General features: G+C 41.7%; 1 protein-coding gene across 2 annotated transcripts in view; it reads left to right on the plus strand.

Moving 5' to 3' along the window:
* Positions 1 to 1178: 1178 nt before the first annotated feature.
* LOC121880081 (spondin-1-like) overlaps positions 1179 to 13453 on the plus strand; it is a 168985-nt gene continuing 156710 nt past the window's right edge. The window contains exon 1 of one of the 2 annotated variants that reach the window (XM_042387133.1): positions 1179 to 1455. The gene's annotated coding sequence lies outside the window, so the exon portion shown is untranslated. The remainder of the gene's footprint in view (positions 1456 to 13453) is intronic. The other variant, XM_042387141.1, reaches the window with a different exon arrangement.

Here is a 13453-nt window from a genome sequence, read left to right on the forward strand (position 1 = left end):
GTGCTAAATACAGGTTTGTTTCATGAATCACGCATTTCTATGTATTCCTTGTATTAAAGTTTATACATATTTGTCGAGAAATTTAATAATTTTGTATGTGCAGTATTGTTAGACACTCCTTAAGGATTTTTTTTAAAATAATTTCCTAATAATTTTGACGGAAATAAAACATTTGATAACAGTAAAGATTTTCACGTTAAGAGCCAGAATGATAACATGTAACTGGCGTGGCCACACTGAGGGTCATTAGCATACTTAATTAACATACTTGAGCTAAGGTTTTTACCCGGGAGTCCGCAGTAGAGAAGGACTCATTACGTACACAGGAGGAAAAGTTTGGCCGTCTTAGGAAAAGATTATTATTGACCTCTCAAGAGTCAAGACACAGACGATATTTAGAGAGGAAGAGAGAGATGTGTTTCCTACTTTAAATATTGTTCATCACTATATTCATTCACTAACAGAAAATATGCACTTAGAGACCTTAATTGTGAAGCGTTGAAGCTGTATAACATGAACATGATCTACGTGTTTACAGATGTTGCTTACAGCTTCAGTAGTTCAAGATAGAAGAAACGATTTGGAATAATTTTTAACGTAGAAAATAAAAACGTGTTCTTTAAATCGTTTTGTAGTATAAGAACTAAGCTCTATTGAACAGCGTTTAAAAATTCTTGACAGTGACAACATTTAATTCTAACTACCCATCGTGCTCGTTTCAGAATTGAGTTTGGAATATTCAGTAAGTCTCAGCTTATCGTGCAAGGAGCCTATGGTCATGATGATTGTCAGCATAGAGTAGACTGAGCTAAGAATATTCCATCATTCACATTAGTCTCGCGCACATTAGTTACAACAAACTCCAATCTCCAAGTCGTGAACGGCAGGGCAGCGCCAACAAAAACAGTAGTCGGCAACACGCGGCCAGGCCGGGTTTGGCGCGGCTGTAGTTGCCAAGTCGTAAATATTGGACCACGACCACCATACATTCGAGAGACGTTCTCCTCAACTTTCGTTCATTTTGAGAAAGGTTGATACGATATTAATGAGGATTTCAAAGAGAAAGAACGAGAGAGAGGGGCGGATTATTAGTGCTGGGAGTGAAATGAAGAGAAAAGTTTGGCGCGGTGTGTCTCGTAGCGGGGCACTATAGTTGCCAGTGGCATTGACTGTGGAAGGAGGAAGACGACTCCAGACTCAGTAGTGTGCTGGTAGTTGCTGCAAGAGGACGTGCGTTACTTTCCTCCTAACACCGTACCCACACGGCTCTTAAACTCTGTGAGTCATAGCGAATTGCGCCACGGTAAAGTGCTCAGTGACAAAACACACTCGTGGGTTGACTCGCAGTATCCTACCCTCCCCCTCCACCCCCCACCTACCCGAGGGGGGCAACCCTAACTGAACTTAGTGAAGCTATTTTGAGGACATCTGCTGTACCTGTGAGGGCTAAACCAGGTGAGTTAATGAGTCCGTGTGGATGAGTGAGCGAGCGAGTGAATAAGTGACTGTCAATAAGAGAGTGAGCGATTGACGGAGTGAATGAGTGTGGTGAGTATGACTGTTGAGTGAGTGAGTGTCAGTGCATGTGAGTGAGTGAGTTAGTGCCCGAGTGAGTTAATGAATAAGTGACTGACGGAGTAAGTGGGTGAGTGTGTGTGCTTTTGGATTTGGAATATGGCTGACTATACGCGGTTATATCCGAGGTGATAAATACACGGAGGTACTGAATATACAGGTATGTTAGTCAGTGTGTAATTAGTCATTTCGTGTAATGACTAGTCAACTTGTGTAATGTAAACAATTTTAATCTAGTTTAACATAGCAAAACCAATTGTATACTATATTTATGAAGCCAAGCCTACCATAGCTTAACGGAACATTAGATTAGTTAAGTTCGTCGTGGTCAGGTTAGAATAGGTTGGGTTAGGTTAGGGTAGGTAGGTTAGGTTAGGTTGGGTTAGGGTAGGTAGGTTAGGTTAGGTTGGGTTAGGTTAGGGTAGGTAGGTTAGGTTGGGTTAGGTTAGGGTAGGTAGGTTAGGTTGGGTTAGGTTAGGGTAGGTAGGTTAGGTTAGGTTGGGTTAGGTTAGGGTAGGTAGGTTTCATTAGGACACCTAATTTAATCTAACCAAAACTGGTTTTGCCTAACCTAACCCATCTAATGTTAGGGTAGGTAAGGATAGGATAGGATAGAATAGGTTTGGATAGGTTAAAATTAGATTAAGTTAGTTTACATTACACAAGACGACTAGTCATATCAAGAAGTGACTAATTGCACACTGACTGTGACATATACTGTACACAGTCTGGACGAGTACAGTATACATTAAGTTACGTTGTGTGTGTATGAGTTGTGTATGTATGTATGTTTAAATTGTGTGTATGTATGTATGTTTAAATTGTGTGTATGTGTACGTATGAGTTATGTGTGTGTGTGAGGGACAGTCACCGCAGCTGTCGTCAGGGCCAGAGGTGACACGTATAAGGTGCTGTCATGCGGGCAGATGAATTTATAATGCAGGTCTCTATCACAACTTATTCATGGCAACGGTGACCTTGAATGTATGTGTATACCTGTCTGTGTGTTATTGTGTGTATGTATGTATGTATGTATGTGTGTGTGTGTGTGTGTGTGTGTGTGTGTGTGTGTGTGTTAATTGTTCTCATTGATGGTAGAAAGTTGTATTTTGTCATGGTGACTTGCAACCACTGCAAGACTGGCAAATTTGTTTATTGTTCTGTCTGCTGTGTTTATGACTTGTGTGGGTGGGAGAAGAGGGATGGTGAGGGTGTGGGAGGGAGGTAAGGGCGGGTGAGGGTGTGGGCAGGAGGAGATGGGGTGGGATAGGGTGAGGTTGAAGGCGGGAGGAGAGGGTGGGTGAGTGTGTGAGCGGGAGGAGAGGATGGGTGAGGGTGTAGGCTGTAGTGTGGGCGGGAGGAGAGGGTGGGCTCTGGTGTGGGTGACAAAAAGCGATTCACTTAGCTTCAACCATCTTGTTACACTGTCGTTGGTACCACTGCAGCCCACCAAGTTGATGATGTCAGTCAGAACTAAACCGACACGCTACACCATCTACACTACACCGTCTACACTACACTATCTATACCACACCATTTACACCACACCGTCTACACCACACCCTCTACACTACAGCCACTACACTACACCATCTACACTACACCAACTACACTACACCATCTACACTACACTATCTACACTACACCAACTACACCATCTACACTACACCAACTACACTACACCATCTACACTACACCATCTACACTACACCAACTACACTACACCATCTACACTACACCATCTACACTACACCAACTACACTACACCATCTACACTACACCAACTACACCATCTACACTACACCAACTACACTACACCATCTACTGTACACTACACCATCTACACTACAAGTATAATCACCGGGTCCGGACAAAAGCCCCCGGGCGAAACCCCCCAGTTAAAGTGCAAAGTGGTCAGGTTAGGGTAGCTTAGGTTAGGTTGGTTAGGTTAAGTTAGGTTAGGTCAGGTTAGGGTAGCTTAGGTTAGGTTGGTTAGGTTAAGTTAGGTAAGGTATTACAGTCTTATGATATAATAAATATTTCACATGTCAGAGAAGTGTTCATAAATTCTAAATAATAAATAATACAAATAATATCTTATTATTAGTCCGGGATGGGGACGATGGAGGGAGATAGAACCAATCAACGCCTTACTTAACGTGTGCAGTAAGTCATTAACCAATTAAAACCTTTCTCCTAAGAAGTATTCTACATCTAGGAGCCAATCATCGCTCAGCTTACATACTGCCCAGAATATATAGCCAATAGGAAAGCCGTGACATGTTTGGTGTTATTTACAGGTGATGCAATTGGCTTATTTCGTATGCCAATGGCCAATCAGCTCCTTCCCAGCGAGGGGGCTGCTGGCTTATTGGTCTCCTGAGTAGCCAGTAAGAAAGCCTTCCCGATGAGATACTGTTTTGTTATTGGTTCCTCAAACAGCCAATCAGCCACGTAGTTGTGCAGTCACGAGGGCTTGGTGGATGCCAGGCAGCCAATAAACACCAACTTGGCGTGGTTCTGCTGCCTCATTGGTTATGCCGCAATGTCTTTAATTAAACCTGTTTGCCTATTGGATCCCGAGTGGCCAATGAGCTCCCGTTTATCTGTCTTCCTGTCATTAATTCCTCTTCTTTTTAATTACTATTCTTGCCGTCTGTCTGTCTGTCTTTTCTGTGTTTTGGTTTTTATATATCTGTATCTGCCTTTGTCGGTCTCTATTAAACATTGTTATTCTTTCTATCTACCTCTTTCCCTCGCTCCCCACTCCCTCTCCCTCTCCCCACTCCCTCTCCCTCCCCACTCACACACCGAGCATGTTCGTTATTAATTCAACAGGACCTAAAATTCAGTAGTCTCTTGAAACAGAGAATTACAGCGGGAAAACATGAAAGAATTAGCACAACCCAGCCGCCTGGTGTGTTAAAACTGCCTCTGTGAATATTGGTGCTAATTTCGCGGTGTATGTGAGTGTTAAGTGGGTGTGATAAGTATGTGTACTAAGTGTGTAAGTGTGTTATGTGTGTGTGAGTGGGTGTGTTAAGTGTGTGTGTGTGTACTAAGTGTGCGTGATAAGTGTGTAAGTGGGTGTGTTAGGGTGTTGATTAGGTGATGAGTGTTAAGTGGGTGAGTTAAGTGTATAAGTGGGTGTGTTGAGTGTATGTTAAGTGGGTCTGTAAGTGTGTTAAGTGGTCCAAATAAGGGAATAATGTAGAATAACGTCTGATTTTGTGGAATTTAAAATATTATTCAATGGCAATTTCATATTTCAATCACAGACAGACATACAGACTACTGGAGACTGTCTGTTAAGGCGGAACAACACACACACACACACACACACACACACACACACACACACTAAAACTCCAAAACAAACTTATATTCAAGAGTTTTGAGCTCCTGCCAGGGGTACCAACTGTCTTTCTATCTAATAATAATCATAATCTTCCCTATTTATCCAATTTTTTCACTATTTTCTACCTATTTGACTTCAATATATGCTTAGGGTATTTACTGATGTCTATATCAGTGATTTGAGGAGCGAAGTAATTATTTCATTGGTAATTGTGGGGCTTGTTTTGAGGAGGTCAAGTTGGTACCCCTGGGGCCAGTCTTTTTGAGTTTTGACATCACAAGGTTTAAGTTGAGTCGGTTTATGTGTTACCAGTTATACTTTTCTCTCTTTATCTCTCTCTCTATATCTCTCTACCACCATTCCCCATCCTCTCTCCACCCCTACCGCATGTGTTAGAGAGAGAGAAAGAGGGAGAGAGAGAACAGTGTTTATAATACCGTGGGAAAGAAGGTTGTTACTTGTTAGGAGAGACGAGTTGCCAAGAGTCGATTAATGTTACTTTGAGTTGCCAAGAGTCGATTAATGTTACTTTTGAGTTGCCAAGAGTCGATTAATGTTACTTTGAGTTGCCAAGAGTCGATTAATGTTACTTTGAGTTGCCAAGAGTCGATTAATGTTACTTTTGAGTTGCCAAGAGTCGATTAATGTTACTTTAAGTTTCCAAGAGTCGATTAATGTTACTTTGAGTTGCCAACTCTCGATTAATGTTCCCTTGAATTGCCAAGAGCTGGTTTATTTCCCAAATTTTCAGGAAAAAAAGACACACACACACACACACACACACACACACACACAGAACCTGGGAGGAAATGAGCAAGATTAATGACTCAACATCCAGGTGGTTTAAACTGCTATAGTTGGTACGAAAACTGCTTATTGCAAATAGTAACAGTTTGAGAGAGAGAGAGAGAGAGAGAGAGTTACAACCAGGACTTCAGACCACCGGTACATGGCTGGGCTGAAGGCTGTCTGTCTGTCTGTCTGTCTGTGTTCAGCGTTCCCCCAAACAGGATTATAACATTTCTCTTTTTCATTCATTCTCTTTATTCTGTCTGTCTTTTTATCCCTTTCTGTCCCTCTCTGTCTGCATATCTGTCCAGCTCCCCTCCCCCCCCCACACAACATCGATGCAACATGCAGACGACACACTCACGGGAAATCAATCACACTATCAATGTTGCAAAAGTCGATGGAAAAGAAAAAAGTGATAGAATTTATAGCTTACACGAAGGCAGTCTGGCGGCCATCTTGAATTCCGTGCTGCCTTCATTTCTGGCTCTATTTATATTTTATTAAGTGGGCGATCAATGAAAGAAGTGCAGGAGAGAGAGAGAGAGAGAGAGAGAGAGAGAGAGAGAGAGAGAGAGAGCAGTGTTGAATGAAGTGGGCGGTGTGGAGTGAAGGATGTATGTATGTGTGTATGTACGTATGTATGTATGTATGTATGTATGTATGTATGTATGTATACCAAGTCCACCTATCTATCCACTCACACACACGTACATATACCAGCATACAATAATTCATATACATACAATGGTTTAAAAATATACATAATACGCCTATATGTATAGAAATACACATTATATTGTCAGGTACAGGAATACTTTATGTAGGTAACAGCAAAAAATACAGGTACATAAAAAATACAGTCCGTAATTGCGAGTTCTGAGAGAGAGTGTCATATGAATTTATCACTGAATAAAAACACATACACACACACACACACACACACACATACACACACACACACACACACACACATACACAGGGTTCAGACACCACTGTCCATTTCCCACGGCGATGAGAGGGAGGGTGGGTGAGTGGGGTGATGGGTGAGTGAGTGGGGTGATGGGTGAGTGAGTGGGGTGAGAGGGAGGGTGAGGTGGGTGACAAGGGTTGAGAGGGAGGGTGAGAGGAGTGGTGACGTGGATAAAATGGTTGAGAGGGAGGAGGTTGTGGGAGAGAGAGAGAGAGAGAGAGAGAGAGTCACATACAGCTCTTGCATAAAACACAGGCCTGGGGGGGGGGTTAGTTGCTGTTGTCATAAGTAACTCTAAGACAAATGGCCTTGTTAAATGTGTCCTCGTAATGTAGTTGGGTTGTTAGCAATATGACGAGGGTGATACACTCATGTACACAGAGAGACACACAGGAAGGGGTAACTATAAGATTAAAAGCGACACTTCTAACCTAACCTAAGCTAACCTAATTTTACCATATATAAAATACAAAACATATCCTCAAATGACAAAATGTTAAGTGTGTGTGTGTGTGGGTGGGTGTGTGTGTGTGGGTGTGGATGTGTGTGTGCCGTAAGCTGAAAATATAAACATTATGTAATTGGTATATATATATATATATATATATATATATATATATATATATATATATATATATATATATATATATATATATATATATATATATATATATATATATATATATAATGCAATAGAAGAGGGACATTTAACAAGGAATTTCAGCATAGTTACAGCACAAAAGTGAGATTGTCAAGGAATGAACACACAAGTTATATACGAGTTGTTGATGGTGTTTACAATGGTTGGTGCTGCTGTTCTAGTGATCAGTACGTGGTCGTATGGTCTGGATGCGGTTGTAGTGTCGAAGAGCAATTGTTAGTGTAATAGCTTCGTTCTAAACTGACAGATGAGGTCATGGTGATAATCAGAGATAGTTGAGGGAGGGTCAGTGTGTTGAACGCCTCATGTGATGTAAGAGAGGGAGAGAATAAGTCTTGTACGCCCTCTGTTACGTCTTCTGTATGAGTCCTCGTTGTGTAACAGCTTAGGAGGAAGATCAGGTCGGGTTGAGGAAGTATGAATGTTGTGTAACTTATTTATGGAACTCAGGCGTGGGATCTCCCGAGGGACTTGCTACGACGGGGAGGAGGTGGAGACGATAATAGAAAGCTTTGACGGAAGTACTGACGTGTGTGTGTGTGTGTGTGTGTGTGCGCGCGTAATAAAATGTATTTTCCGTATGTTAATGTTGTAGAAATTCCTGGCTGTGAGGTGAATTTTGCCTGGCTGGGGTTATTACCTGCTGACGTGCACAGGTATGGCGGTGGGAATACCTGGTGTGTAATTCTGTAGTCTACACACACACACACACACACACACATATATATATATATATATATATATATATATATATACAAGGATACATACAAAGTCAAAGAGCTATCTATATATATCACATTTTTACATCTTCACTTCCGAGAAATACTATTCATCTTGTAGAGTCTTTGAGAATCTTAACTCTCTCTTTCTCTCCCTTTTTCCCTTAATTATTCACCCCCTTTCTTTCACTCCTCATCCCTTTACCTCTTCCACCTCTACCCCTCTACATAACCTAATCTAACCTAACCCAAGTAACCTTTGAGAATCGTAGTTTTAAGATTACTGACAAGGGTTGAAGACAAAAATTCTCTACTTGCCAGGAAATTATTGAAGCTGGCATTAAAAAAGACTGACACATCTGACCCTTGTTAGAGTGAGAGGCGGCTGACAGTTTAATGCTGACATTTACCAAGGGATAAACATAATCAGTAATGTCAGCTCATTCGGGTAAATACCAAACTCGTATTACTTTTAGTGTCAAGTAATGAAAATGTTTAAATATTGTTAAGTATCAGTAATGTTGTAGTTATTTTAATTAACATCGGTAGTGTAATATGTTAAGTGAAAATGATTGTTATTATTAATGTTATTATTATTATTATTATTATTATTATTATTATTATTATTTTTTATCTAGGGTTATTTTTTATTTTATGTAGTGTGTTTACCTTTGAGAGAGAGAGAGAGAGAGAGAGAGAGAGAGAGAGAGTCACCTCCACAACTACCACTACTACCAGAATCACAACTACCACCACTACCGGAATCATAACTACCACTATTCTTACCGCTACTACCACAATCACAAGTACTACCACACTCGCAACTACCACCACTACCACAATCACAACTACCCCTCCCCCCACCCCCTCGAGTAGTGTAAGTTGGTATACCATTGTTGACTCCCACAGCACTGGCCCCTAACAGCTGTATAAACTTTAGCCTCGGTTATATGATATATGATTAGTCGATGGTGGTTGATTGCTTGGTGGGGGTGGTTGGGGTTGGTGGTAGTGGTTGGTGTGGCTGGTGGTTGGTGGTTGGTGGTATTGGTGGTTCTTAGTAGTTTTGGTTGTGGTGGTAGTGGTGATGATGGTAGTGGTGGTGGTGATGGTAGTGGTGGTGATGATGATGGTAGTGGTGGTGATGATGGTAGTGGTGGCAGTAATATTGGATTTAATAACGTGCCGATTTCTCTAAGGCTTCCCCCGACCGACACACACACACACACACACACACACACACACACACACACACACACACACTGTAGACTGAACGACCCTTAACACACTCCTAATAATTGTCCACCATCGTTAATGAATTCAAACACGGTGAACAAGACGGTGATTGAGAAAAGTTTTAGTGATAGCTTCTGCGGCCCAAACATCCAAACACGAGGATTGACCCGAAGTCTTTTGAGGGACCGAGTAACAGTCGTGTTGGAAGCAAAGTTTAAGGGGAAGAGAGAGGGTGTGGTGTTGACTGAATGATTATACAATGAGTGATTGAGGACTGTTTAAATAGGGAGAGATGGGGGTTATTGTGTGTGTGTGTGTGTAAGTAACATTAACCTTCCTTAACATTTCCCTCATTTCTTTACCATCTCTATGTCTATACACACGAACATAGACACATTAGGAATAATTGATCGATACATAAACTGTTCTATTAATGATTAAGATTAAAGGGAAAAAAATAATGTTTAAAACTTGTCTGGGTAGAGTAATGGTCTATACTTCAGGGTTGTTTAAGGGAGAGAGGAGAGGTAGTTTGTCCTCGTGGTGACAGACCAATTAGAGTCGCTAATGACCAGCTTAACAAACGATGGGGGGAGGGGGGTAAGAGTGATAATGGTTGTACGTCAGTAGGTTCGGGTTTTTGCTGTTGTGGTGTCAGGCACTGTGAGACAAGGCCAGGCACTGTGAGACAAAATGAGCACTGTGAGACTAAAGGTATTCCAGGCACGCTGAGACAGGCAAACTTTTTGCAGGGACAAAATTGTTTCAAGGCCAGGCACTGTCAAACAGAGCCAGGCACTGTGTGGAGACAATGCCAGGCACTGTGAGACCAAGACTGAGCACTGTGAGACAAGATATTGAAGCACTGTGAGACAAGGCCAGACACTGTGAGACAAGGCCAGGCACTGTGAGACAAGGCCAGGCACTGTGCGACAAGGCCAGGCGCACTGTGAGACAAGGCCAGAGCTGCACTGTGTGACAAGACGCCAGGCACTGTGAGACAAGGCCAGGCACTGTGAGACAAGGCCAGGCACTGAGACAAGGCCACGCACTGAGACAAGGCCAGGCACTGTGAGACAAGGCCAGGCACTGAGACAAGGCCAGGCCCTCAATCAGTTGTTATGTTTACATATTAACGACTCATCTCACCTATCCAATTAAGGCAGAGCTGTGATTTGATTGGCTAGACAACAAGACATCGTATGTAAGCGTGATGCTGATTGGTTGTGGTTATCTGCCACCTGGTTTAATGATCATTTCGTTTATAAATCACGACAGGTCAGGTAGGGACACGCGCTGACCTGACCTGACCTGACCTGACCTGCCTCTACCTGGCCCTTCCTATTAATATGACCTGACGTGTCCTTCCTTCTCTCTCTCTCTCTCTTTCGTTCCCTTCCTTAACCCTCTCACTCTCTCTCTCTCTCTTTTTCTTACCCTCCTTCACATTCCTCTTTCGTTCTCAATTTTTCTCCATCTCACCTAACGTTCTACCCTTCACATTCCCTCCCTCACCCCCACCCCCACCTCTCACCCCTCCATCTCACCCCTCACCCCCCGCCTCCTCATCATCAGCAACAGGACACTCGGCACAGCAGCATCACATAACCTCAATTAGCACAGTTTATTTGTGTGTGTGTGTGTGTGTGTGTGTGTGTGTGTGTGTCTCCTCTCACCACCACCAACGTCATCATCATCGTCATTGTTGTTTATCTCTTTCACTTCATTAATCGTCATTGGTTGAGTTAAGAGATAATTTCTCTTAATTTATCTCCATGAGTCTTAAAGGAAGACATATATGAGAATATTCCTGTGGTGTTTGTTGTTGTTGTTGATGGTTAGTTGTGACTTTGTTTGTTGTTGTTGTTGATGGTTAGTTGTGACTTTGTTTGTTGTTGATGGTTAGTTGTGACTTTGTTTGTTTTTTAATTGGGTTATAGTGAATGTGTGTATTCGTGTGTTTGTAACATACATAATAAATATAATGGTTGTCCCCTCGTGTAACGAGGATGGGCGGCCCAAGGGCCACTTAGGCGTGAATTTGTTTAAGGTGTAGAAGCTGTCGCCAACACAATAACCACACCATGAGTTAACGAGCTGCATGATCCAGTGTCAAGGAATAGTCCGAGAAGACCGGACAACTCGCCAACTGCACTGGCTAACCATTACCCCGGAGTACGATCCGCGAATAAATTAACATCCAGGTCCCCAATTACTGCTGGGTAGACAGAGGCAAATGGCGTAAAGAAACTTGCCCATAGTTTCACCCTGCACGGGGATCAAACCCGGGTCCACACGCTTGCGAGGCGAGCATGCTGACCATTACATCACACATACATACCATTCATTAAACAGAGTGCCATCATGATGGTCACCTGTATTTTTACCTGTTAATTAAAAAGGTTCAGGTAACAACGGTACTAACAGAGGCTCAATGTATGTATGTATGTATGTATGTATGTATGTATGTATGTATGTATTTGGGCGAATGTGTGTGTGTGTAGTCAAGAGGTTACGGCAGATTATTGCAACAAGACGAAAGAAAACGACGTAGAAAAAATAAAAGAACATCAAAGAGAAAGAAAAGAAAGATGAAAAATTATGCATGAACGAAAATGAGAGAGAGATATATGCATGAGCGATACTACAGAGAGAGAGAGAGAGAGAGAGAGAGAGAGAGAGAGAGATTTTTACTGTATTTTGATTGTTCTTTATTTTCTTTTATGAACAAATTAAGCCTAAATAGGTGTGTGTGTGTGTGTTGAAACTCGACTAGATGTTTTTAATTAATAATCAAATACAGTCACGTGTTTTAGTTAATGTGTTTATTTACAATTGATCAGCAGTGTAATGTTTTTGTTTATATACTATCAGTTGTTTTCTATTATTGTTGACGTTTGATAATTTTTTGTTATTGTTTACATTCAGTCAGCTGATTTAGCCAAACATGCTTCAACACGTTCTCTACTGCCGCCCTAAAAACAATATTCACACAATACTGATACACACACACACACACACACACACACACACACACACACACACATATATATATATATATATATATATATATATATATATATATATATATATATATATATATATATATATATATATATATATATATATAGCATTCATTAGGTTTCATTCTTTTTACGGGTCTGCATTACTAAAATACCGAGGAAACTTTTGGTGTTCCTGACATTTGAAATTATAACTCAGGCTGTTGGAATTTACAAAAAGCACGAATTAACATTTGTTGAGCTGCAGACTTTTAAAACTGTTCCACTGATTTTTTTATATCTGTATCCAAGAGAGAGACGCAACAACGGGGCCAGCAGTAGTATAACGCTTCAGGTTTTAATTGGTCTAGTTTAGATTAAAATAGGCGCTTATCCCTGGCTGCAGCAATTACGTAACAACAACCAATTACCGTGGCGTAACTGTACCCTATTAAGACTCAAATTTGATGGTTATTAAAGGGTTGGGTCGTCTCTGAGGGTCTGATAAAAGATTAGCATGTGGCAGAGAGATTACCGGTGGGATTACTGGGATATAAGAGGTCGGCTTGAGAGAGAGAGAGAGAGTCTCCTTTTCCATCCCTCCTCTCCTCCACCTCCCTCTCCTCCTCCACCTCCTCCACCTCCTCCACCTCTCCCTCCACCTCCTCCCTCCCCAACAATTACGTCCCCCACACGTAATCTTCCCCAACATATAATCAGAGGATAAATCCCCATAAAAGAGGTGAATAACGGGCCGATTACACTGCGATTACTGGATTACATCACGGATTAATCTCGGCTCCGTGGAATGGATGGCAGGAAGGCAAAGTTGAGGCCAGGGGTTCGATCCTCACTCCCTGCCCTGCCCCCTCCCGAGACTGTATAAAGGTTAATTATATCGTTATGTGCAGGTGTAATAATAGCTGTTGAGAGAGAGAGAGAGAGAGAGAGTTAAATCTAATTCTTCACCATTATTCAAACATAATATCTCTAAAAGCTTCACTCTCTCTCTCTCTCTCTCTCTCTTCCCTTCCTCTCCCCATTTACTGTCTGTCTGTAAGTACGTATTTCTCTGTCTTTCCCATTTCCTCTTTTACACACACACACACACACACACTTTCTCTCACATCCCACTCTCTC

The sequence above is a fragment of the Homarus americanus genome, unplaced genomic scaffold (genome assembly GCF_018991925.1).
Source record: "Homarus americanus isolate GMGI-L3 unplaced genomic scaffold, GMGI_Hamer_2.0 scaffold50564, whole genome shotgun sequence".
Lineage (NCBI taxonomy): Eukaryota > Metazoa > Arthropoda > Malacostraca > Decapoda > Nephropidae > Homarus > Homarus americanus.